Genomic DNA, 25,693 nt, shown 5'->3' on the forward strand with positions numbered 1-25,693 from the left:
TTGTAATAAGACCATACAACTCTATACATTTATTAAAAATCATTGAATTATACACTCAAAATAGGTGAACCTTATGGTACATAAATTATACTTCAATATAGATTTTTTTTTGAGGGTATGTGGCTTGGACCATACGTCTCAGAGGAGAGGTGGTAAGTAGTAATAACAGATGGCGGAAGACATTACAATAACAGGCACCAAGTAAATGGGGTGGTCAGGGTCTTGATCCGGGGTCATTACACAGGTCAATAGATCCATTATACTTGTGCTTCATTTTTTCCTCCATGGACTGTTCTTTTAATAAATTCTTATATTCTTGACCCTTTAGTATATGAATCCCAGGAGGGCAGAGACATTTGCCGGTTTTTTTTTTTCACAGCTGTTCACCCAGGGCCTGTCATTTAGTAGGCCATCAATAAATATTTTTTGAATGAATAAAGGGCTGAAGAGCTGACAATCAGGGGATAGAAAAGTAGCTATGAGTAGAGCTCAAGCCAGGTAGCTCTTCCAAGGCTCTGAGAGTGTAGCCCTAGAGGCCCTTTAACCTGAATCACTTCCGAGGCTCAGGATGCTGTGCTCCTCCACACCAGGCCTACTCCACTTTTTCATCCCATTAGTAAAACTTCACCATATCTCAGGCCCATGTGTTTCAGTCGGAGACCAGGCAATATTTCACCCCATCCTTCCCTATCTTAACTTCTTTTTACAGCTCAATGTTAAAACAAGTTAATCGAAAACACCTCCTCAAACTCACACCATTCACTCAGCTCTTGCTATCCTGATTGCCATATTTTTCACTTTATCTTTGGAATTTTGCTCCATTATTTTGCATTTCTGACAGACAGAACAGAATGTCTCTGACTTGCGACCTTGAGAACCTCCTTCTAAGAACCCAGCAACCGAAAGCATAACACAATTGGTTTTTAAAGAATTGAGGTCTGGCCGGGCGCGGTGGCTCACGCCTGTAATCCCAGCGTTTTGGGAGGCCGAGGCAGGTGCATCACGAGGTCAGGAGATCAAGACCATCCTGGCTAACATGGTGAAACCCCATCTCTACCAGAAACACCAAAAATTAGCTGGGCGTGGTGGTGGGTGCCTGTAGTCCCAGCTACTCAGGAGGCTGAGGCAGGAGAATGGCGTGAACCCGGGAGGCGGAGCTTGCAGTGAACCGAGATTGCGCCACTGCACTCCAGCCTGGGCAACAGAGCAAGGCTCTGCCTCAAAAAAAAAAAAAAAAAAAAAAAAAAGAATTGAGGTCTTACTCTGTCACCCAGGCTGGAGTGCAATGGCACAATCATAGCTTACCACAACCTCAAATTCTTGGGTTCAAGCGATCCTCCTGCCTTAGCCTCCTGAGTAACTGGGACTACAGGCACTTGTCACCTGCCTGGCTAATTAATTTTTTTTTTTTTTTTTTTTAGAGACAGGGTATTGCTGTGTTAGACCAGGCTGGTCTACAACTCCTGGCATCAAGGGATCCTCCTTTTGGGTCCTCAGCCACCCCAAGCTCTGAGATTACAGGTGTGAGCCACTGTGCCCGGCCTAAAAATGTTTTTTAAACATTTTGAAAACACCCACCATGCTTTAGTGAGAGAATACTTTTCTTCTACCTCCTGTTGCATTACTAGTCCACTAAATTTCTTCACCCCACTCCTGAAGATGCATTGTCTACAGCTGCACCTGGCCCGACAGTCCACTATGAAGGCTCTGATTTAGATCCTGCTGAAGGACCACCTATATTGTTGTCTTACCAGTGGTCTCCCAGGCTGTAAAAATCTCTGGAGACTTGTTTATCATTAAATTTTAAAAGGCAAGAAAATGAAAATCAGAACAACCCTAATGTAAAATTCCTACATGTCTGTCCCTTTAGCAGCATCTAACTTTTTATCTTTTCATGTATTTCATATACTCTCACCACACCTACACACACACACACACACACACACACACACATTCCTTTTCATTTTCCTTGCTTGCTTGTTTATGTTTGGTTTCCAACCCTAAGTATTGGAGCTGAATTCTGTATTCCATCTATTAGTGTCATCACAGAAGACATCACATCTTCCCAAGTTCATTTATCATTCCTCCTCCTCTCTCGACATCATTTTAAATATGCAAAGTCTCATCACAGTATCGCGGTCCCAGCAGCAGTCGTAGCTGCACTTGTCTGCAAAGGAAATAAGGGAAAGATTGCAAGAATATGATGTGAATACATAGTCTACCTTGGAATCATGACTCATTCATTTTTCATGTATCCAGAAAATTTTTACTAAATTTCTAATGTGTGAAGGTCACTGTGGAGGTTGTTCAAAGAATGCTAAGATACAAAACACAGTCTTTACCTTTAAGAAATTGCCACCAAGTAGTGGAGATAAAACATATGGAAGAAGAGGGTATGGGATGACAAATGCTAAGCATTAGAGTGGGGACTTTAAAGGAGAGCAGGCGTCTGGCCAGAGGAGTTGGCATAGAGACAGTGGCTTGGTGGTGGCATTTGAACTGGGTCTTAGAAGATGAGTATGGCTTGAAAGATAGAGAAAGGGAGGCAGAAGAGAAGGAATTCTAGGGCAAGGGAGCAGCACGAACAAAACCATGGAAATGAAGAGCTTAAACCGTATTCGTGGATGAGACCAACAGCAGGGGCTCCTCCTTCATCAGATGTACCCAGAAAGTAGAGCAACAACACAGATGTCCAAGTCTCACCCAGAGATTCTGCTGGAGCGCTCTTCCTACTTCTCTCTGGAGGACCAGCTCCTTCTCACAACTTCAACTGTGAGATTATGTGTCAGCTTCTCACAAAGGCCCTTCTCTGACCACCACATCTACAGTAGGGCTCCTTCCTGCCAATGTCCTCTCTGTCAGCCTCCTTCTTTCCCATCATAGCGTGTCATAGTTTATAATCATTTTGTTGATGTTTGTCTGCTTGTCTGACGCCAATGGTAGCATCAAAAGTCTCTGATAACAGAGACCAGGACTGATTGTTTAGTGCCTGAAAAATAGTAAGAGTGCAATTAATATTTGTTGATTGAATGAGTGAGTAATTGAGTTATTAACGAACAAATGAAAGTTAAACATTTTTTGAGACAGGGTTGATGATTTTATTTACTTATTTTACATTTAATGAGTGCATACCTTATTACTTGTCTTTAAATCTTTCACCAAAGTTCATTTATTAAATCTATATTTTCTATTTCGGGGAAAGTCACATGACTTTCGTGGGACTTGACACTTTTGCTTTCATAGGTATCTTTGTCCAAAAAATATTAAAATTATGTTTTACAACTGTGTTAATATAATTATGCATACAATACAATTTGGATTGTGTTCTTTTTTCTTTTGATTGAAAAATAAATTAAAAGATCCTGGACCTCTAAAAGCATCGTGGGATCTAGGTGCTGTACTTCCTGTATCTAATAGGTAAATCAGCCCTGTGAGTAGTAAAATTATTTTTAAAGACTTAATAGAAAACAAGGCTAGACAAATAGTATGGGAAAAGATTATAGAAGGACTTGTACACCAGATTTTGAGTTTAGTAAATTTCAACTTTATTTAGGAGGCAATAAAAATCACAGAGAGTTTGAGCTAAAGAATTATATTTCAATATGGCAGAGCCACTGTAGGAAGAAGAAGCTGCAGGACAAACGGAGAAGATGCTGGTCAGGAAAGCTCCAGAATGTGGTTCAGACCCCATGAGATGAAAAGGATTGAACTGTGGGTGATAGTGATGCTCTTCTTGCTGGAAGAGCAAAAGCTAACCTGAGAAAACATGTGAATTTATCTTACAACCAACTCTCTAGGGTGAGTAGATTCAAAGATGGCTGTGTTTCTGAACCAGACCTGGGAGAACAGTGTGATCAGGAACAGAAGTAGTGTCATCCAGAGAAGAGAGACTTGGTGGGGAGTATGATGGGATTGATTTGGGATATGTTTTGGGGAAGGGATACTAGCTGAACAACCCAATGGAACATCTTAGCAGTCAGGCACTTAGAAACATAAATCTGGAATTCTAAACCTCCAAAATTTTAAACAATGTTCAGACAACTTCAAGGTTCTTTAAATCATAGTACATGAATAATAAATCAGCAAAGAATATTTCTAACTAACCATCCAAATATAACCTCCTCTTTGTGCTGGCTGATTTTTCCCAGTAATTATCCGCAGTTAAGGGGTCCCCCAAGTCTTCTGCCTCTTCATTCTTCTTAGCCAAGGAAAAGAGAGATTCAAATAAATTCTTCTGTAATAGAAAGTAAATGTTAGGTTCGATTAGTTCACTCTTATTCTCAATGGGCTCTAATTAAATGAGCTAACTGGTCATAGATTGTTAACTGGTGATAGATGGCTAGCATTATATCTTTAATTAGTAGAGGCTTAAAATCTCTTTTTTTCTGTAAACCTGATTAGCAAGCTGGAGGCTTGCAGCATTTCAACAGGTCCCAGCCAAAAACAAGGTTGGGGTAAGGGCAATTTCAGCATTCAGAGGGCAAGGAATAATTGGAGTTCATGTCTTCCAGTCTCAATGTTGGTACCCTGTGAGATAGATGCTACAGTGGGCAATTTCTCCTAAGCTCCATCCCTACCCTAAGCTACCAGGCTGCTGTGAATTTTTCATATTAGAATCAGGCTATATTATAACACTAGAGTGATGGCAATATATGCTGTTCCTCTAGGTGGAATTTGAGCAATCTATCCCTTCCTTACAAAATTCTTCTGACACATTCAAACTTTCACATTTTACCAGGAAACCAGGACATGAAATCACAGATGCCAGTGTCTTCTATTTGTAAAATGGAGGAAATATTAGTGGTTAGCTCATGGGATGGCATAAGAATTAGTTAATTTCTGTACAGCACTTTGAAGAGTGCCCAGTTCATAGTAAATACTCAATACATGTTAGCTTTTTGGTTTTTATTATGGTCATTCTCATCCAGAGTCCTTCCTGTATATACTACATTTTATTTCCTGAAAATGGAAATGTACATTATCCGCATCAAAATCACTTAAAGGGCTTGTTGAATGTAGATTATTAGCCCCCACCCCAAACCGGTGGAATAGCGAACTCTGGGAATGAAGACCAGAAATCTGAATTTGAACAATTGTTTTTTAAATAATTTCAACTTTTATTTAGATTCAGGGGTACATGTGTAGGTTTATTACATGAGTATACTGCATGATGCTGAGGTTTGGGATATGAATAATCCCATCACCCAGATAGTAAGCGTAGTACCCAACAGTTGGATTTTAGTTTCTCTGGAGTTTGAGACCACCAGTCTACTGGGTTTACATAAAGTACGGATGAAATTTCTGCCTTGGCCTTCATGTCCTGCTGCTGCACCAGTTATGCAATGTATTCCAACATCCAGAACCCCAAGCTCTGAGATGTGCTGATTGCCCAAAGCATGGTGGAGCCTTGGTTGGGCTAATGTCAATAAAATCACTCTGAAGACCACCTGACTCCTGTTCCACCCCTCAGTCTTGTTCTAGAACCTACATCATGATCTGTTATGGTCAATTCCCAGCCTGCAGTCATTGGAGGGAGGCTGCCACAGTGATCAGTTTTCCTAGAAGGAGCTTTGTTTAGAGAGCCTGCTGATGCTTTGAATGTATCTGTCACCACGTCAGTCACATCACATCCACAACACACATGATTCCTGCTGCCTTCTGACTGTGAAGTATCTGATTCCCTGGCACATCAGCATATCAGATGACTCATTGAAACGCAACTCCACTGCATGAGACATTTGAATTTAGCCCATTGGAGTAGCCTCACCCCAGAGCAGCTGTTGCATGTCTCATATTTTAAGTACAAGAATCCTGCCACATCATCATCATAGCAACCACAATACAAAGTAATGAATCCTTAGATATCTGTAGGACTTTCTGGCTGGTTGTCAAAGAACTTCCACACTTATCTAGCATTACCCACATTGGGAGTTAAAAAATACAAGCGTCTCTTCTGTTTTATAGAAAATGGAACATCAGGAAGTTTATGTGGGCTGGGCGCAGTGGCTCACGCCTGTAATCCCAGCACTTGGGGATGCTGAGGCAGGTGGATCACCTGAGGTCAGGAGTTCAAGACCAGCCTGGCCAACATGGTGAAACCCCGTCTCTACTAAAAATACAAAAATTAGCTGGGTGTGGTTGTGCATGCCTGTAATCCCAGCTACTCAGGAGGCTGAGGCAGGAGAATTCCTTGAATTCAGGAGATGGAGGTTGCAGTGAGCTGAGATTGCGTCACTGTACTCCAGCTGGGCGACAGAGCAAGACCCTGTCTCAAAATAATAATAATCATAATGTGACTTAATTCAATTTACATAACAGATTCAAAGCTAACATGGCATGTGCTTCGCAATGCAATGCTGAGATCCCTTGGTGTGGGTTTTTCCTGCCACCCCACTGCTTCCAACCATTGTATTACCAGGGTAGAGAGAGATTAGGAGCACCGGCTTTGGGTCTACTGTTTGAATCTTGAGTCCATCATTCACCAGCTTTGTGATTTTGAGAAAACCCACTTCATGGGAGGGAGGTAATGATGCAATATAAAGCACTGTGCCTAGCATACAGTTAACACTCCATGGTTTTTATCTGTTACTATCATTGCTGTTATTAACTACAGATATTGCTGCCATCAGTGATGATGGTTCTGACCAAAATGACTAAGATTCTAGCAGGAGCCTGCCTCCTCTCCTACATACCCTTTGTGGGTAAGAGGACAAAATGGTTATTATGTTCCGTACTTGTCTTTCTTTGCTTTGATAAAATAGAGGAATCCTTTGGAACTTATTTTCCAATTGCCAAGAACATTAAACTAAATTACTACTGTATGATATTATGTTTGACAAAAGTAATAGAATTTTTCCCCCAGAAAACCGAATTTAAACTTTATCCTTGTCCCAACTCAAATGAGTTCAGTTACTCTGTTTTGTTCCATTAACTTTTTGACCAGTGTTAAAAATACTAAATGCTTAAGAGATACACTGGGTCAAATGAGTGGGTGCACTATGATTAAGCAAAGAAGGGATGTTATATGAGTTTCCCTGATACCTGCTTGGCTTGATGAGCTGGTCCCTTACTAATTTCTCAATAATATGTAGAAATTAAGAATGAATATATTAAATAAAGGAATAAACAAATAATGGCACCTAGGGAACCATTTGCCTTAGATGATATAATCATGTTTCATTTAATTACAGTCCAGAGACTTATGAACAATAATTTACATTATTGCCACTACCTTACATATTCTTTGTTCTACATAGAACAACACTTACCAGGAACTTAATAGGCCCTCGGGGAAGGTGGCAAAGGCAGAGAGCTCCCTGTTAGGTTAAGGGCCATGGAGGTTCTCAGTGCAGAACAAACCACTCACAGAGGCCACATCCTGGAGGATACAGTGCAGTAACACAATAACCTGCATTCTCTGAACTCCTAATGAGGGTCATCCTCTTCCTGCCTGTCACTACTCCTCCCCAGCCAACTCCCCAGCAGCAGCTGGTGCCATGGGAATTTCTCACACCCAGACAAGACAAACAAAGCACCACACCACAGACGCTGTGCGCTACAGAGAAGCTGTGACATGCAGAGAAGCAACCCATGAGGGGATGCAACCTAAAAAAATAGCTCATAAGAAACAACACTGTTCCAAAAGATATTCTCAGCAGATCTATTTTTCAAAAAAACAGTGTACAGAGCTAAAAACCACAGGAGTGTGTAGAAGGGCGAGAAATAACATGATGGAAACCATGACGGAATACTACACAGCTATTAAAAATAACAAAATTATGAAAAACAAACGTGGAAATATTCATGCAAAATAGTATAAAGTGGAAAGTCACAACAATCAATGTTAAAATTAATTTATATGTCTGCATCAAATTGTCAAACAAAAGGCTATAAAAATCATGCAACCTGGCCAAGCGTGGTGGCTCACGCCTGTAATCCCAGCACTTTGGGAGGCCGAGGCAGGTGGATCACGAGGTCAGGATATTGAGACCATCCTGGCTAACATGGTGAAACCCCGTCTCTACTAAAAATACAAAAATAAGCCGGGCATGATGGCGGGTGCCTGTAGTCCCAGCTACTTGGGAGGCTGAGGCAGGAGAATGACATGAACCCGGGAGGCAGAGCTTGCAGTGATCTGAGATCACACCACTGCACTCCAGCCTGGGTGACAGAGCGAGACTCCTTCTCAGAAAAAAAAAAAAAAATCATGCAACCTGACAGATTACAATGTTTATGAATTTATTCTAGCTCAACTTAAACAGACCACACAACCATATTATTACATTACATTGTCAATGAATAAGGTCATTCTCTCAGTCTGGCAACTTCTATTTCATACTTCCTTCACCAGCCTCAAACTTTTCAGCCTTCTCATAGACAACCCTAAGAGTTGTCTGTGACCTTCCCTCTGTCTGCTCATATTGGCAACATAATCCCTCTTCTTTCCTGTGTTTCAGCCACACTGACCTTTTGGATATTTCATTTGCTGAGTGCTGTCCTATCTGAAGGAATTCCCCTATGCACTCCCCTTGTCCCACATCAGTCAAGTCAACTAAAGTTTCATGTTTATATGCCTCCAGTGTTATCATCACTCCTGGGAGCCTGTACTTTTTTCTTCATAGCACTCAGCACACTTTGTCATTATAAATTTGTTTGCATGATTATTGCTTTACTATGTCCTTCTCTCCCAAATAGACAGTAAGCTCTGTTAGGAAGGTGATGATTACTTTTATCTGCCAACTTGATTGGGCCAAGTGGTGCCCAAATATTTGGTGAAACTTACTCTGGGTGTTTCTGTGAGGGTGTTTTAGATGAGATTAACATTCAGATTGGCAGACTGAGTAAAGCAGAGTGCACTCCCTAATGTGACAGTCCCCATCTAACCAAGTGCAGGCCTGCATAGAACAAAAGGCTGACTCCCCCAGGTAAGAGAGAATTCTTCCTGCCTGACTGCCTTTGAACTGGGTCACTGGCTTTTATTCTTGCCTTCAGACTCAAAACTGAAACATTGGCACTTCCTGGATCTTGAGCTTGCTGGCCTTCAGCTACACCATCAATCCTGGTTTTTAGATCACCAAGCTCAGACTGGAACTAAACCATCAGTTCTCCTGGGTCTCCAACTTGTTGACTCATCCCACATATCTCAGGACTTTCCCACCTTCATAATCACATGAGCTAATTACTTGTAATAAATCTCTTTTTGAGATATATATTTCCCTTTAGTTTTTTTTCTGGAGAACCCTAATTAACCCAAGGAATAATATATTTGCTGTTCACAATCATGTATCTACCTAGCACCAATACAGTGCCTGCCCCAGACTGGTTGTCTAATACAACTTTACTGAATGAATGGATGGATGGATGGATGAATGGATAGATGGATGAAAGTGATATTAATATAATTTAATATTTATTAAGTTTTATTTTTTTCTACAAAAAATTCCTTGTAGTGTATGTAGACTACTGAATAATACCTGTACTTACTTGATTGGTGCTTTCTATTTTTCAAAGCATTTTCATATACAATAAATTTTTTTGATTCTTGGACCTCTATGAGGTAGATAATATTCCACATTTGCATTTGAAGAAATAGGCGTCTAGATAAATAAAGTAATTCACCCAAGCTCATACAGTGAACTAAGTGGTAGAGCAAGGTCTGGTATCTAGACCTGCTAGATTTGGGCCAAGGACTTGGATCCTTCTATCTCTGCAGTTATTTGTATGCCACTATGTTCACTGGAAGGTGCATTGCTGAGCATGGGAGGGCTGAAAGGCACAGAGGCATTATCCTAATGGGTCTTTGTGATATTCAGGAATGATGGGAGGAGATGATGCTCCAGCCTGGTGAGAGGGTCCTGGCCCTGACCAGGTCAGGTTGCAACAGTGAGGTCATGAGCCGTGGGCAGTAAGCCTCAGACATGGCTCTCAGGTCACTCACATGCAACCCATAGGTGTTCAATGCCTCATTTTCAGTGTTACTCTGGTGATCATACAATAGTCAGATCAAACTATCAGCTAAGGATTATTGAACCAGTGGCTCCAAAGACACCAAACTCAGATGCAACATGGCAGAATGGCTAGAGCATGGGCTCATAGTCCAAGACCCTGGGTTGAGACCCAAGGGTGTGGCTAGAAAAGGCAAATGACATTGAGAAGTCAAGGAGACCCAACATTTATATTCCAGCACTGTCTGTCCCTCTGGCAAAGCCATGACCTCGTTTATCACCTTGTTTGTCCTATCTGAATATTTACAAAAATACCAGCTCAAACAGCAGAGGTGTGGTGGGAGTAAAATGAAGAGTAAACAAATGAAGGTCTGATTCTCAATTTGGATGCAGAAAATCCTTTCCAGTGCCATATGCTTTTAGTGCTCTCTTTTTGTCACTGCAATTTCACAACCTGTTAAAGCCTTCATCTTCTTTTCAGCCCCTGTCTACAGCAGCTTTCCATAAAGAGCTTGATGACAGCTGTGTCTGTTGAGAAAACAGACACATATTCCTCTCCTCAGAAGTATCCTAGAACTGTGATACATACCACCACTTAATAAGGAGGGGGTTGCCAGGCTAGCAGTGTGGGGGATGGTTATTCCTTCTCTGACAGCATTCGAAGAGCTCCAGCAGCTGCCTCCAGGTGAATGGCAGGTGGTAATGGAGGTTGACTGCATAGGCCCAATGCTAAGATTTACCCCAGACAATGATGACTAAGAAAAATCAGGACTTGAAGCTCATTGCCTCCCTTAGGCTTTTTGTATTATCCAATTACTAAATTTCTCTATTATATTAATTATACATAATTATATATTATATTAATACTTCTATATTATTAAAATAATAACATAGTTAATTATTTGAGAGGCACACTATACAATGATTAGAAAAAATCCAAAAATGAAAATAGCTACTATTTTTAGCACCTTATCTATGTTACATTTTTCATTTCTATCAATAACTCATTTTACTAATAAGAAAAATGAAATTCAAGATGCTAAGAGACACTTACCCAGTAGGGAGTGGAGTTGGAGGTCAGGAGGTTAAGAGTCTTTTGCCAACTGGGCTTAGGTAAGTCTCTTTACCTCTCCAGGCTTCAGTTTTCTTTCTGGAGAAAGGAAGTGAGTGAGTTTGACTTGCAGATGAAATAGGTCCCTTCTTGCACCAGGTGTCTTCAGGATGAATTTTATTGCTTTTACTCATCAATGATTATTTTAGTTCTTGTTTTGAGGTTTTGTTTGTTTTTGTTTTTCTTAATCCACATAACTTCTGCATTATTCAACTCTCAACTTGTCACCTTTCAGAGAGGATTTCCTTGACCAATCCTGCTAAAATAGCTTGTCCACTCTCCTCCACTCATTATATCACTTGTTTTCATTTTCTTCGTAGAACTTTCTTTTCTCTCTTTCTTTCTTCCTTCCTTCCCTTCCTTCCCTTCCTTCCTTTCCTCCCTCTCTCCCTCCCCTCCCCTCCCCTCCCCTTCCTTCCTTCCTTCCTTCCTTCCTTCCTTCCCTCCTTCCCCCAGAAGAATGTCATCTCTACAGGGAAATTACATCACCTGCTCTGCTCATGCTTAAACACTGGTGTTGGGTCTCCTTTACCAAGCACCTCACAAAGTCTAAACACCCTGGCGTGTCACACCCTATTGCCACACATGTTTTCACTGCAGAACAAAGTAAACAATCAATAAATATGTATTGATTAAATTAATGAATAAATCCAGTTTGTTACAAGTTTGTTTGATTCTGCCACAAAAATCTCTGGAACTGTGCTGTTCAATGTGGTAGCCAATAGTCACATGTGGCTATTTAAATTTAAAGTAATTAGGCCGGGCACGGTGGCTCACGCCTATAATCCCAGCACTTTGGGAGGCCAAGGCAGGTGAATCACGAGGTCCTGGCCAACACGGTGAAACCCCGTCTCTACTAAAAAAAAATACAAAAAATTAGCCAGGTGTGGTGGCGGGCGCCTGTAGTCCCAGCTACTTGGGAGGCTGAGGCAGGAGAATGGCGTGAACCTGGGAGGCGGAACTTGCAGTGAGCCGAGATCACGCCACTGCCCTCCAGCCTGGGCAACAGAGCGAGATTCTGTTTCAAAAAAAAAGAAAAAAAGAAAAAAAAATTTAAAGTAATTAAAAGTTCAGTCCTTCAGCCTCACCAGCTACATTTCAAGTGCTCAAGAGCCATATGTGGCTAGTGGTTTGCATAATGGACAGTGCAGAATAGAACATTTCCATCATGTGGAAAGTTCTGTTGGAGAGTGCTGGTCTACATTCTGGTTCTTCCTCTCCAATCCCACTGTGATCAGTCACCTAGATTCTTGTGAGAGCCTCTGAACTGACAGTAGTTTCCTTCCACGCTAGTCCATTCTCCACATTGCCTTATTTGTTTAGTTCATTTATTCATGCAGCAAGTATTTAAGGAGGACCTTCTATATGCCAGCATGGTGCTAGGCACAGAGGAACGAACAGAGTATGAGTTAGACCTAGTCCTGACACAATGTACTCACAGTCCACAGACGATGTGTGTAGCACTCCCATGTTTAAAAACCAGTGCTGGATCCCCCTTACCAACGTCCCTTACAGTGTTCCCAGGATCCTGGGCTGTGCTCTGTGGGATGCAGCCCAGAGTCAACTCTGCTTTCTCAGGAGGGGGTCAGCCAAAACAACTGTTTCTGTATGTGGGGTGGGGGGTGTATGGGGGGTGTGTGTGTGTGTGATGAGGTGAGGTGTGTGTGAGGGGAGAGTGCGTGTGGTCAGGTGTGAGGTGTGGGGTACGTGGTGGATTGTTCGGGGTGTGGTGGTAGGGTGTGTCTCTGTGTGTGTATGTGGTGGGGTGTGTGACGGGGTGTGTGTGTATGGCAGGATTTGAGGGGTGTGTGGTGGGATGTGTGGAGGGGTATGTGGTGGTATGTGTGGGGTGTGTGGGGGGTGGGGTATGTGTGGTGGGGAGAGAGTATGTGTGAGGTGGATGTAGAATATATGTGGTGAGGTATATGTGGGAGGTGTGTGGGGGGTATGTGGTGTGTGTGGTAGGGTGTGTGTGTGCAGTGGTGTGGGGAGTGTGGTGGTGTGAAGGGGTGTGCTGGCGTGTGGGGTTGTGTCGGGGGTGGGGTATGGAGTAGGGTGCGTGAGATGTGTGTATGTGGTGGAGGGTATGTGTTTGGTGGCGGGATGTGTAAGTGGTGGGGTGTGAAATGGGGTGTGTGTATCTCTGTGTGTGGTGGGTTGTGGGGTGGAATGGGGGGTGCATGGTATGTGTGTGTGGTGGGGTGTGTGGTGTCTGTGTGTGTGTGTGTGTGTATCTGTGTTGGCAGTAGGGCTGCCACCCATGGGTTGAGGTTGTGCCTTCTGGCACTTGAGTTTGGATGCATGGAGGGCGATGGCCTGGTGCCCTACAGTTTCAGTTTCACTCTTCCCCATCACCTCTCCCACGGTTCTGTACCCGGTCCTCCACCCACCACCTCACCACCTTCCCTGTTCTCTGCATACCCAGTCACACTTCAGTGCTTTTGCACAGGCCTGTCCCCTAGTGGGCTTTCCTTTCTCAACGGCTTAACCTGATGAATGCACTTATCCTTCAAAACTCACTTCAAATATCACTTTCTGTGAATCTTTTCCAGCAACCCAGAGGGGCGATCTTTTCTCTGTATGTCCACAGAAATCTGTTATTAGATCTAGTAGAACACCTGTCAGGTTTACCCTAAACCCCATTTATGTAGGCCTCCCTCCAGTAGAGTGTAGTTCCTCCAAGTGAAGAATTCATTTATCATCATAGCCCCAGTGCATGAAATAGAAGAGGTCCCTAATAAATGATTTTGGATGAATAATAAATGGACAGCAAATGGATGAACAAATGAGTGTAAATATTATGAAAGTGCCTGGCCCATTTGCAGTTCCCTCGGGAGGCTGCATTGGTTCTAGAACTTCAAAATAGAATAAAAACACCATAACGCTCTACTTTCTCTTATCAAAGATAAAATGTTATTTTTCTTCTTACCTTTTTTTTTTTTTTTTGAGACGGAGTTTTGCTTTTGTTGCCCAGGCTGGAGTGCAATGGCACGATCTCAGCTAACTGCAACCTCTGCCTCCCGGGTTCAAGTGCTTCTCCTGCCTGAGCCTCCCGAGTAGCTGAGATTACAGGCATGCACCACCACATCCGGCTAATTTTGTATTTTTAGTACAGATGGAGTTTCTCCATGTTGGTCAGGCTGGTCTCAAACTCCCGACCTCAGGTGATCTGCCAGCCTCGGCCTCCCAAAGTGCTGGGATTATAGGCGTGAGCCACTGCGCCTGGCCTCTTCTTACCATCCTTATTTCCTACTGCAAATGTCCCTTCTACTCTGTTTTCTCACCAAGAAAACATATTTTCTTTTTTGCTTATACAAGCTTTCCTTTATGGCCAGCCAAAACACTAGGATCAAATACTTCACTTCCAAATGCCATATGTCCCAAGACGCTCTTTCTTCTAACTGATGAAATGACTCTTTCCTACCAGAATGCTTACCAGCCCCTCCGAACTTGGACATTAGGAATCCAATAAAAACTATTTTACACAAACTAGAAATTATTGTCCTTACAATTATTATATTACTATGTGAGTGTTTGATAAACCAATCTGAAGCAGGTTTAATATTTCTTAATTTTTCCCAATCCTTTAAAAACACAATCAAACCAAAGGCAAATCTCAAGAAATAAACAGAGTTTCCCTCCCAGGTGCCTTGGGTGTAATCCTCCACTCACCCAACCAATGTGTTATTTCTTTTTTCCTTTCTTTTTTTTTTTTTTTTTTTTTTTTGAGATGGAGTTTCTCTTTTGTTGCCCAGGCTGGAGTGCAATGGCACGATCTCGGCTCACTGCAACCTCCACCTCCCGGGTTCGAGTGATTCTCCTGCCTCAGTCTCCCAAGTAGCTGGGATTACAGGCGCTCACCACCACGCCTAGCTAATTTTTTTGTATTTTTAGTAGAGATGGGTTTTCACCATGTTGGCCAGACTGGTCTCGAACTCCTGACCAAAGGTGATCCACCCGCCTCGGCCTCCCAAAGTGCTGGGATTACAGATGTGAGCCACCATGCCTGGCCCCATTGTGTTGTTTCTATGGTTCTTCAAAAAGAAAGAAGGGTTCCTGACACCCCTCAACAAGCCAGTTCAACAAGCCAATATTAATTAACACATCCAACTAGCTTATAAACTTTCTGGGGTTCAAATAGATTTTCTTGACATTACAGGATATTTTAAGTGAGAAGATTCATCTGCTCCCTCATATCAACTCCTCCAAATGACCCTGCAGACACATCATCAGAGCAGGGAGCTGGACGTGTTTACAAAAGCATACAGCCTGCAGCCCCAACTTCTTCATGCCCTCCCTAGCAGTTTGAGTTTCATGCCTTTCACTACATTTTGAAAATGGTAAAGTGGGTTAGAATATATCCATAATCACCATTCCTTAGAATTGCTTTAGTTAAATTTGCTAGTATTAACAGAACAATATTTCATCATTACAAATTCCTAGTTGCTAAAATCTTTAGTCACTTAATCAGCAATACTGAAAGACTAAGCCACATCTACCCCTTGTTAAATTTAAAATTTTAAATATACAAAATTACAATCCTTGGATAGAGTGTGCATCGGGTATGTGTGTATGTCAGTCATCAGGGTTTCAGTAGATATTAAGCAGCCTCCAAGTGAGTCTTTGTAAAAAATAAAAGCTTGCCAGAGGCTCAAGACTTTTTCTACAGAAGAGATAATCTTCCCTGGATTCTCAAACTTATGCTGACTTGTGACCATGGAAAAACCTGATCTTAATGTAAAGGAAGTATTATGAATTTCTCAGGAAAAGGTGTTGTGTAAGTATAATGGTTCTGCCCCATTATCTTGGCTTAATCCAGAAAACTGAAAGCTAAAGTGACACATTAACCTACCTCTAGTATATTTACAGGTTTAAGGAGGACACTGAACATTTGTTCTCCATCTTAGGGAAGATCAAAGAAGAAATAAAATGACTTAAGTTTTGACCCCAAAGAGCATGATCATACTTAAGACAAAACATCTTCGTTATAAAGGTAATTTATGCAGATTTCCTAAAGAAAGAATGGAACCTGACACCTATTTACTGAGTGACCGTTGTGTAGAAGGCTTGGGTTTTGGAGGACAGAAAGAAAAGTAAGATGCATATAGTCTATGCTCTCCAAGAGGTCCCAATCTAGTTGGAAAGATAAGACGTACTCACAAAGGATAGGTAATACAATAACTCCTTTGATGTGCTGTTGGATTTGGTTTCCAAGAATTTTGTTGAGGATTTTTGCATCAATGTTCATCAAGGATATCGGCCTGAAGGTTTCTTTTTTTGTTGTATCTCTGCCAAGTTTTGGTATCTGGATGATGCTGGCCTCAGAATGAGTTAGGAAGGAGTCCCTGCTCCTCAATTTTTTGGAATAATTTCTGTAAGAATGGTACCAGCTCTTCTTTGTACATCTGGTAGAATTTGGCTGTGAAATCATCAGGTCCTGGGCTTTTGTTGTTGTTGGGAGGTTATTTATTACTGATTCAATTTCAGAGCTCATTATTGGTCTGTTCAGACAATCAATTTCTTCTTGGTTTAATCTTGGGAGGGTGTATGTGTCCAGGAATTTATTTACCTCTTCTAGCTTTTCTAGTTTATGTGCACAGAGGTGTTTGTAGTAGTTTCTGATGGTCATTTTTACTTCTGCGGGGTCAGCGGTAACATTGCCTTTGTCACCTTTAATTGTGTTTATTTGGATCTTCTCCTTTTTCTTCTTAATTAGTCTAGCTAGTGGCCTATTTATACTATTAATGTTTTTTCCAAAAAACAACTCATGGATTCATTGATCTTTTAAATGGCTTTTGGTGTCTCAATTTCCTTCAGTTCAGCTCCGATTTTGGTGATTTCTTGTCTTCTGCTAGCTCTGGGATTGATTTGTTCTTGCTTCTCTAGTTCTTTCAGTTGTGATTATTAGGTTGCTAATTTGAGATATTTCTAATCTTTTGATGTGGCATTTATTGCTATGAATTTCCCTCTTAACACTGCTTTAGGTGTGTCCTGGAGATACTGGTATGTTATATCTTTGTTCTCATTAATTTCAAAGAACTTGACTTCTGCCTTAGTTTCATTATTTATCCAAAAGTCATTCAGGAGCATGTTGCTTAATTTCCATGTCATTGCACATATTTGAGCGATTTCCTTCATCTTGACTTCTATTTTTATTGCACTGTGGTCTAAGAGTGCTTTTGGTATGGTTTCAGTTTTTTCTTTTTTGCATATGCTGAGGATTTTTTATGTCCAATTATGTGGTCAATTTTGGAGTATGTGCTATTTGGTGATTATAAGAATGTATATATTCTGTTGTTTTGGGGTGGAGAGTTCTGTAGAGGTCTATAAGATCCATTTGGTCCAATCCAGCAGCCCATCAAAAAAAAGCTAATCAAGTTGGCTTCATCCCAGGGATGTGAAGTTGGTTCGACATACACAAATCAATAAGTGTGATTCATCACATAAACAGTAGAACTAAAGACAAAACCACATGATTATCTCAACAGTTGCTGAAAAGGTTTTTGATAAAATTCAACACCCTCTCATGTTAAAAACTCTCTATAAGCTAGGTATTGAAGAAACATGCCTCAAAATAATAAGAGCCATCTATGACAAACCCACAATCAATATTATACTCAATAGGCAAAAGCTGGAAGCATTCACCCTTAAAAACTAGCACAAGAAAAGGATGCCATCTCTCACTGCTCCCATTTAACATGGTATTAGAAGTTCTGGCCAGAGCAATCAGGAAGGAGAAAGAAATAAAGGGTATCTAAATAAGAGGAGAGGAAGTCAAACTATCTCTGCAGATGACATGATTCTGTATCTAGAAACCCCACAGTCTCAGCCTAAAATCTCCTTCAGCTGACAAACAACTTCAGTAAAGTTTCAGAATACAAAGTCAGTGTACAAAAATCACTGGCATTTCTATACACCAACAATAGCCAAGACAAGAGCCAAATCAGAAAGGCAATCCCATTCACAATTGCCACAAAAAGAATAAAATACCTAGAAATACAGCTAACCAGGAAGGTAAAAGATCTCTACAATGAGAATTATAAAACATTGTTCCAAGAAATCAGAGAAGACACAAACAAATGGAATAATATCCCATGCTCATGGATGGGAAGAATCAATATCATTAAAATGGCCATACTGCCCGAAGCAATGTACAGATTCAATACTATTTCTATCAATCTGCCCATGACATTCTTCACAGAACTAGAAAAAACTATTTTAAAATTCATATGGAACCAAAAAAGAGCCCTAATACCCAAGGCAATCCTAAACAAAAAGAACAAAGCTGGAGGCATCACATTACCTGACTTCAAACTATTGCTATAGGACTGCAGTAACCAAAACAGCATGGTACTCATACAAAAACAGGAGCATAGACTAATGGAATAGAATAGTGAGGGCAGAAAAAAGGCTGCACACCTATGACCATCTGATCTTCGACAAAGCTGACAAGAGCAAGCAATGGAGAAAAGACTCCCTATTCAATAAATGGTGCTGGGATAACTAGCTAGCCATATGCACAAGACTGAAGCTGGACCTCTTCCTTACATCATATACAAAAATTAACTCAAAATGAAATAAATGTTTAAATGTAAAACCCAAAACTATAAAAACACTGGAATACAACCTAGGCAATACCATCTTGAACACAGGATTGGGCAAACATTTTATGACAAAGACACAGAAAGCAATCACAACAAAAGCAAAAATTGACAAGTGGGATCTAATTAAACTTAAGAGCTTCAGCACACCAAAAGAAACTATCAACAGAGTAAACACACAACCTACAGAATGAGAGAAAATATTTGCAAACTATGCATCTGATAAAGGTCTAACATCCAGCATCTATAACTTAAATTTACAAGAGAAAAACAAACAACCCCATTAAAAAGTGGGCAAAGAACATGAACAGACACTTTTCAAAATAAGACATGCATGCAACCAACAAGCATATGAGAAAAGCTCAATATCACTGATCATTAAAGAAATGCAAATCAAAAACACAATGAGATACTATCTTACACCAGTCAGAATGGTTATTACTAAAAAGTCAACAAATAACAGATGCAGGCAAGGTTGCGGAGAAAATGGAACACTTATACACTGTTGGTGGAAGTGTAAATCAGTTCAACCATTGTAGAAGGCAGTATGGTGATTCCTCAAAGAGCTAAAAGCAGAACTACCATTTTCTAGCAATCCCATTACTGGGCATATACCCAGAGGAATATAAATCATTCTACCATAAAGACATATGCACACGAATGTTCATTGCAGCACTATTCACAATAGCAAAGATCTAAATGGAATCCACCTAAATGCCCTTCAATGACAGACTGTATAATGAAAATGTGGAACATATACACCATGGAATACTATGCAGCCATAAAAAAAATAATGAGATCATGTCTTTTGCAGGAACATGGATAGAACCGGAGGCTATTATCCTTAGCAAACTAATGCAGGACTAGAAAGTCACCAATACCACATGTTCTCACTTATAAGTGGAAGCTAAATGATGAGAAGTTATGAACACAAATAAGGAAACAACAGACACTGGGGTCTACTTGAAGGTGGAGAGGGGGAGGAGGGAGTGGAGCAGAAAAGATAACTATTTGGTACTGGGCTTAATACCTGGGTGATGAAATAATCTATACAACAAACCCCCATGCCACGAGTTTACCTATGTAATAAACCTTCACATGTACCTCTGAACCTAAAATAAAAGTTAAAAGTAAAAGATAATAACTCAAGATACGGCATAAGACAGTGTACATAAGGTCAAGAAAGTGGGAAAGTCAAGTACACAGAACACTCTGAGTCCAGAATAGGGAGAGAGCCCCATGGGCTGGAGGAACTGAAAATCTTGGTGTTGAGCATTGAAGGATGGAAAGGATTTTGAGAAGAGGAGAGGAGGAAGAGAAGGTGGAGGAAGATGAAGGGCACTTTAAGAGGGGTGACCAAATATCTTTAAATTAAGCTAGATGAACAGATAGTATATGATTGTACTTATATGAGATATCTAGAGCAGTCAAATTCACAGAGACTGAAAGTAGCCCTGGTGGTTGCCAGGGGCTGGGAGGAGAGGACAGTAGGATCTGTATCCATTCTTTAATGGATACAGAGTTTAATTTTGGGAAGAGGAACTAGTTCTGAAGATGAATGAAGGTGATGGTTTCACAACAATATAAATGTATGCAATGCCACTGAACTGTACACATAAAAATGGTTAAAATTTTACATTTTGTTATGTATATTTTACAATTAAAAAAGAAAGCTTGTGGTAGCCAACCATCTATCCACAGAGGAGTAGAGGTGAACTCTTGAGGTCTCTTTTTCTTCTACGACTCCATATTAACTGTAGGTGTGGTCCATGTGACGGCAATGTGAAATGATTAAATATAATCTATTCCTGGACTGCTGCACTTCAGGAAGGTATTCAATGGCTGTGGTTGACTACCCCACAGCTTTTCTCCTCTTCCTTCTTTACACATAAAGTCCACTTCCACCATAGAAGCCAATCACTCACTTTTCCCAACTTCATCACTTTTCCCAGCTTCACTGAAGGTAGAGCACAGGCACGGGGCCCTCTCCTGGCCCGTGGTACCTAAGAAAAAATCTGCTAGGGGGTATATTCTTAGAAAACTTTTCCTCCCTATTTTTAAAAAAAGAGAAAGAGCATTCTAATGGGATGGACTCTTTCCCTGTCTTCCTTTGGAGGTAGTTGTGTGAAGACATAATGTTCAGCCAAAGATGGCTTAGGCGGCCATCTTCACCCACGGTGAGAAACTAAAGGAGAACAGATCAATTCATCAAGAATTGTAGCAACTTTTGTGCTCTATTAACCACCCTCAGAAAATAGACCCCTCGTTGTTTCAGCCACTTTTAGTTGGGTATTGTGTTTACTTGTAGCCAAGATCATTACAGTAGACAGACTATGGTAGTACAGAAATAGCTTTGTGATGCATTGCCAGGAGTCTATATTCAGCTGGAGTTTATTCTTGCCTCCAAAAGACAAAGGTGTTTACTTCCCTTTTTCTTCACTGTATGATAGGCAAAAGAAAGAATACAAAGAGCAGGGTGCAAAACCAAAAAAGAACATCTAGCACTGGGTTTGAGAAGACACAGGATCATCAGGAAATAAGCTGATAGTAATGAAGTAAATAGCCAGTATTTTGCCATGTATTGGAGAGAATCAGATTCTCCTTTGTAATGGAGAGAGGTTGTATATAAAGGGAATATTGGGTAAGAGTATAAACAAAGATGGAGGACTCTGAAGATGATAAGGGCCCAGAAGCAAGCAAGCACTATCCGGTGGAGACTGGAGAAGGATACCAACAGCATAGGCTAAGAAAAGGATCAGGCGGTCCAAAGAGAAACCCAAGGTCTACACCAGAACCTTGTTTTTCTCAACTCAGCTCTATAGGTTTCGTAATCCTCAGCTAAGCTTTTTACTTTTCTTGTAAAGACACAAGTTAAAGTGTCCCTCAAGCTATTGGTAGGGATAGATATCAAGTCTATGTGTGTCTGCTTTCTTTTTTTGTTTGTTTGTTTGTTTGTTTGAAATGGAGTCTTGCTCTATCGCCAGGCTGGAGTGCAGTGGCGCGATCTCAGCTCACTGCAACCTCTGCCTCCTGAGTTCGAGCAATTCTCCTGCCTCAGCCTCCTGAGTAGCTGGGACTACAGGTGTGTGCTACCACTCTCAGCTAATTTTTGTATTTTTAGTAGAGATGGGGTTTCACCATGTTAGCCAGAATGGTCTCGATCTCTTGACCATGTGGTCCACCCGCCTCAGCCTCCCAAAATGCTAGGATTACAGGCGTGAGCCACCATGCCCAGCCGCTTTGATTCTTGAAATAGAGATTCTGGTACTCTTTTATCAGAAGGTTTTTCTACCAAGGTAACCATCTTTCTGGGGATATTACAATTTGAATACTTATTAAGCACTTTTATTAACTAGAAGTTTGACTGCTATCTCCAAAGTTGATCAGACAGCCACAGCCAAGAAAGGGAAGACAGCTCCATCTGTCCATTAAAGATGCTGGCAGCCCTGAGAGAGAGGTCCAGGCAGGGGCAGTCTGTCACATCTCAGCTATACATGTCCTGTGGCACTTTAAACAGGAACTAAGGCACTGTGCTAGGCAGCTGTCCCCGAGGAATGGGACTCCTTAACCCAAGGCAACTAGAATTAAACCACTTATATTTGCAGAAAAGAAGAGATGTATTCCTTAGCATGACCTACCTCCTTCCTCATGCTCACACACTAGTTTTTGTTTTTTATTTATTTACTTTTTTCATGGATCCTCAAGTTCCCTGACAAGAAGCTGATCTTAATGCTTTGCAAAGGACCATGTAAAAAAACTCAGAGCCATGAATGAATGCATACAAATATCCTTATAAAATGGAAGCCCCTGTGAAATATGGCTGATCCCACCCATCAGGGATTGGTAAACCTTCCCACAAGGCTCAGCTTGCTTTAGGGCTAAAAATAGAATTAGAAACTTCAATTCATATCATCTGATTCTGATCAAGTGCAGTCTTTTGGCTATTCTCTCTGCATTCAAAGAATGTATTATTATTCCCCTGATAGTACACAAACTCTATGAGTTGCAGACTCCCAGTGGAGATATAAGCATTTGCCTCTGGTGAAAATGAATTTCCATGGAAAATGTGACAAAAGAACTACCTTTTGGGTCTCACATAAATCAAGTTTTTGATTTTGTTTTTGAGACAGGGTCTCGCTCTGTCACCCAGGCTGGAGTGCAGTGGTGTGATCTCTACTCACTGCAACCTCTGCCTCCAGGGTTCAAGTGATTCTCCTGCCTCAGTCTCCCAAGTAGCTAGAACTACAGGCACGCACCACCACACCCAGCTAATTTTTGTAATTTTTTGTGGAGACTTGGTTTCACCGTGTTGTCCAGGGTGTTCTCGAAATCCTGACCTCAGGTGATCTGCCCATCTCGGCCTCCCACAGTGCTGGGATTACAGGCATAAGCCACCACACCCGGCCAAGTTTTATACCAGAAAGCCTTTTCTCATTAAAGCTGTTCTTTCGGTAAGTGGTCCTCAAAGGGCTTGTGTGGGTCTTGATGGTCCTTAGGGCCTTCCTGGGGCCCAAGGCTCTATTCTGTTTTATACATGTTTTTTAAAGTGGGTGTATTAGCTCATTCTCACACTGCTCTAGAACTACCTGAAACTGGGTAATTTATGAAGAAAAGAGGTTTAACAGACTCAGTTCTGCAGTTTTAACAGGAAGCATGACTGGGAGGCCTCAGGAAACTTACAATCATGGCAGAAGGCTAAGAGGAAGCAAGCAGATCTTAACATGGAGGAGAAGGAGAGAGAGAGAGACAGCAAAGGGGGAAGTGCCACACACACACTTTTAAACCCCATCAGATCTTGTGGGAACTCACTCACTGTCATGAGAACAGCAAGGGGGAAATCTGCCCCCATGATCCAATCACCTCCCATCAGTTCACTCCTCCAACACTGGGAATTACAACTCAAAATGAGATTTGGGTGGGGACACAGAGGCAAACCATATCAGTGGGTGATATGGAGTAGCGGGAAGAGCACAGAGTTTGACCTGGGTTTAAATTAGGAGTCTGCTGCTTCCTCACTGTGATATTAGACACATTAACTCATTTCTCTGGGCACTTACCTTGTAGGGTTGATGTGAGACAATATATTAAGTAAAGTACCTAACATAACACAAAAAGATCAGATTATCAAAGTGGATTCACATAATAGAGATCTTACCCAGTATCACACTTTGCTAATAATTTCAATAAAACAAGCAATTACAAATGAAGCAGGGAGTGGCTTAGGACCCATGCAGTGTCCTGAGTCCTTCCATGCCACATCAAGATATTCTTCCCCAGATTAACACAGAAGATCTTCAAGCCATGTATGTGGCACATCACCTACACAGAAAAGAACCATCAATAAATATCTTCATATTATACTCAGATAGTTATATAATTGACCTGACCTTTTCTCAGAACCCATACCCAATACAGGCATAGATTCAGATTTGTTACAAATGAGCAACCCAGGCAGATCAGGTACCTCCTTTAAAAAGAATTCTATAGATAAGGACCCTGCACTAGCAAATATCATTAATGTGTTTATCTGGAGGCCTGTCATTAGTATGTTCATGTGAAGATTTGATTAAGTTACCTTCCTTCCTTCTTTCCCATGGACTTCCCTTTGGTAGCAAAAAAGAATGAATTGTAGACCTTTTGTTTAACATTTTCTACCCAGCACCTAACCCAGACTAGGACTTGGTGTACAGTGGCTTTTATCACATTATTAAGAATAATAATGATAATAGAACTGCACTTACACTTTCATTTCCACTGACTTACCAGGTCTTGCATGATTTCAGCCTGTCTCCTGCCACTACCCATTGAGGCTTCACTTCCCCCGTTGTGTGGGATTCTTATTTCTGTCTTTCCTCCCTTGTTCTATTCCACTCTTCTACCCATCTTCCAAGGACAGTCCAAGTGCTCCTTCCTCCTGCAAACTTCTGAGCCTACATAAACCCTTTTTGATATCACCCCTTTCTACCCTCTATAATCCATAATGTAACACTGAACCTAGAGTGTCCTACACTGTACTCTTTCTTACTTTTGCATGCATGATATTCTTTTTTTCTCCAGATAGATTATCAGCACCACTAGAGCTGAGAGTGCTAACTTAATTTGAGTCACCTGCACAAGGAGGTGTCCCTTGAGCCACCTCTCCAACAAATGTGGCCCCTTGGTATTGGCTCTATTAGCATTCACTTGCCATATTGTGATGATATCATAATTTATTGTAATGCTTAATTTAATTATTGTCTTTCCTTATGGGCAGCAAACTCCAGGAGGAAGGGTCTTTTCTCTCTTGCCCACTCATATCCCTAGTGCCTGACTCAGCACCCGGCAAAAGTAGATAATTAGTAAACATTTGTTGAAGAAATAGGTTTTCTAGGGTAAAACGAGGTACAGTAAAGAAGCTTATTAATTTACATAGTGAACATATGGAGTATCTACTCTGGGTGCTCAGGTTGCAAAGATGAGTAAGACATGATTTCAGTCATCTGGTCTCTGGACTGAAAAAGTTTGAGTCAATTTTTTTACCACCACTGTTTAGGTCTTCAGATATGTACAAAGGAGATTTGCAGATAAAATCAACCAAATCCTATTAATTAAGCCCAATTAGTTACTGAAAGGAGAGGAGAAAATTCAGAAGAACGCAGCTCTGGAAGGGCACAGGTGCTCTCAGGAAGAATTCTTGCCCCCCGTTCCCCTTCCTCTGGTTCAGTTGGCCACTATATGCACTTTACTACTGGCCCCCAATTCATTTGAAAAGTAGTCCTTAAACTGAGCTTTAATTCAGTAGCTACTACATCTTTCTCCTGCCCCTCACCTCCATTTTCCTTGTGGGCAGTACTACATTTGTGTAGCTATATGCTAGGACCCATCTCTGGAAACCTACTTTTAGAATCAGGCAATTAGAATAGCATTCCAACCTGTTTCTAACAGGTTTGGCCACCAACATAACAAATTCAAAGCTACATGCTAATTAACTATATGTTCAAACCAGATAATAATATATATTTAATTTTATCAATCTTAATATCACCCTTGTAACAAAA

General features: G+C 41.1%; 1 long non-coding RNA gene across 1 annotated transcript; it reads right to left on the reverse strand.

Moving 5' to 3' along the window:
• Positions 1-1,261: 1,261 nt before the first annotated feature.
• Positions 1,262-11,417, reverse strand: LOC104003968 (uncharacterized). The gene is made up of 4 exons (XR_676774.5): positions 10,999-11,417; positions 4,105-4,234; positions 2,704-2,989; positions 1,262-2,167 (listed from the first exon to the last, which is right to left on the reverse strand). It is a non-coding gene; the product is annotated as an uncharacterized LOC104003968 (long non-coding RNA).
• Positions 11,418-25,693: the final 14,276 nt, after the last annotated feature.

The sequence above is a fragment of the Pan troglodytes genome, chromosome 1 (assembly GCF_028858775.2).
Source record: "Pan troglodytes isolate AG18354 chromosome 1, NHGRI_mPanTro3-v2.0_pri, whole genome shotgun sequence".
NCBI classification, from domain to species: domain Eukaryota; kingdom Metazoa; phylum Chordata; class Mammalia; order Primates; family Hominidae; genus Pan; species Pan troglodytes.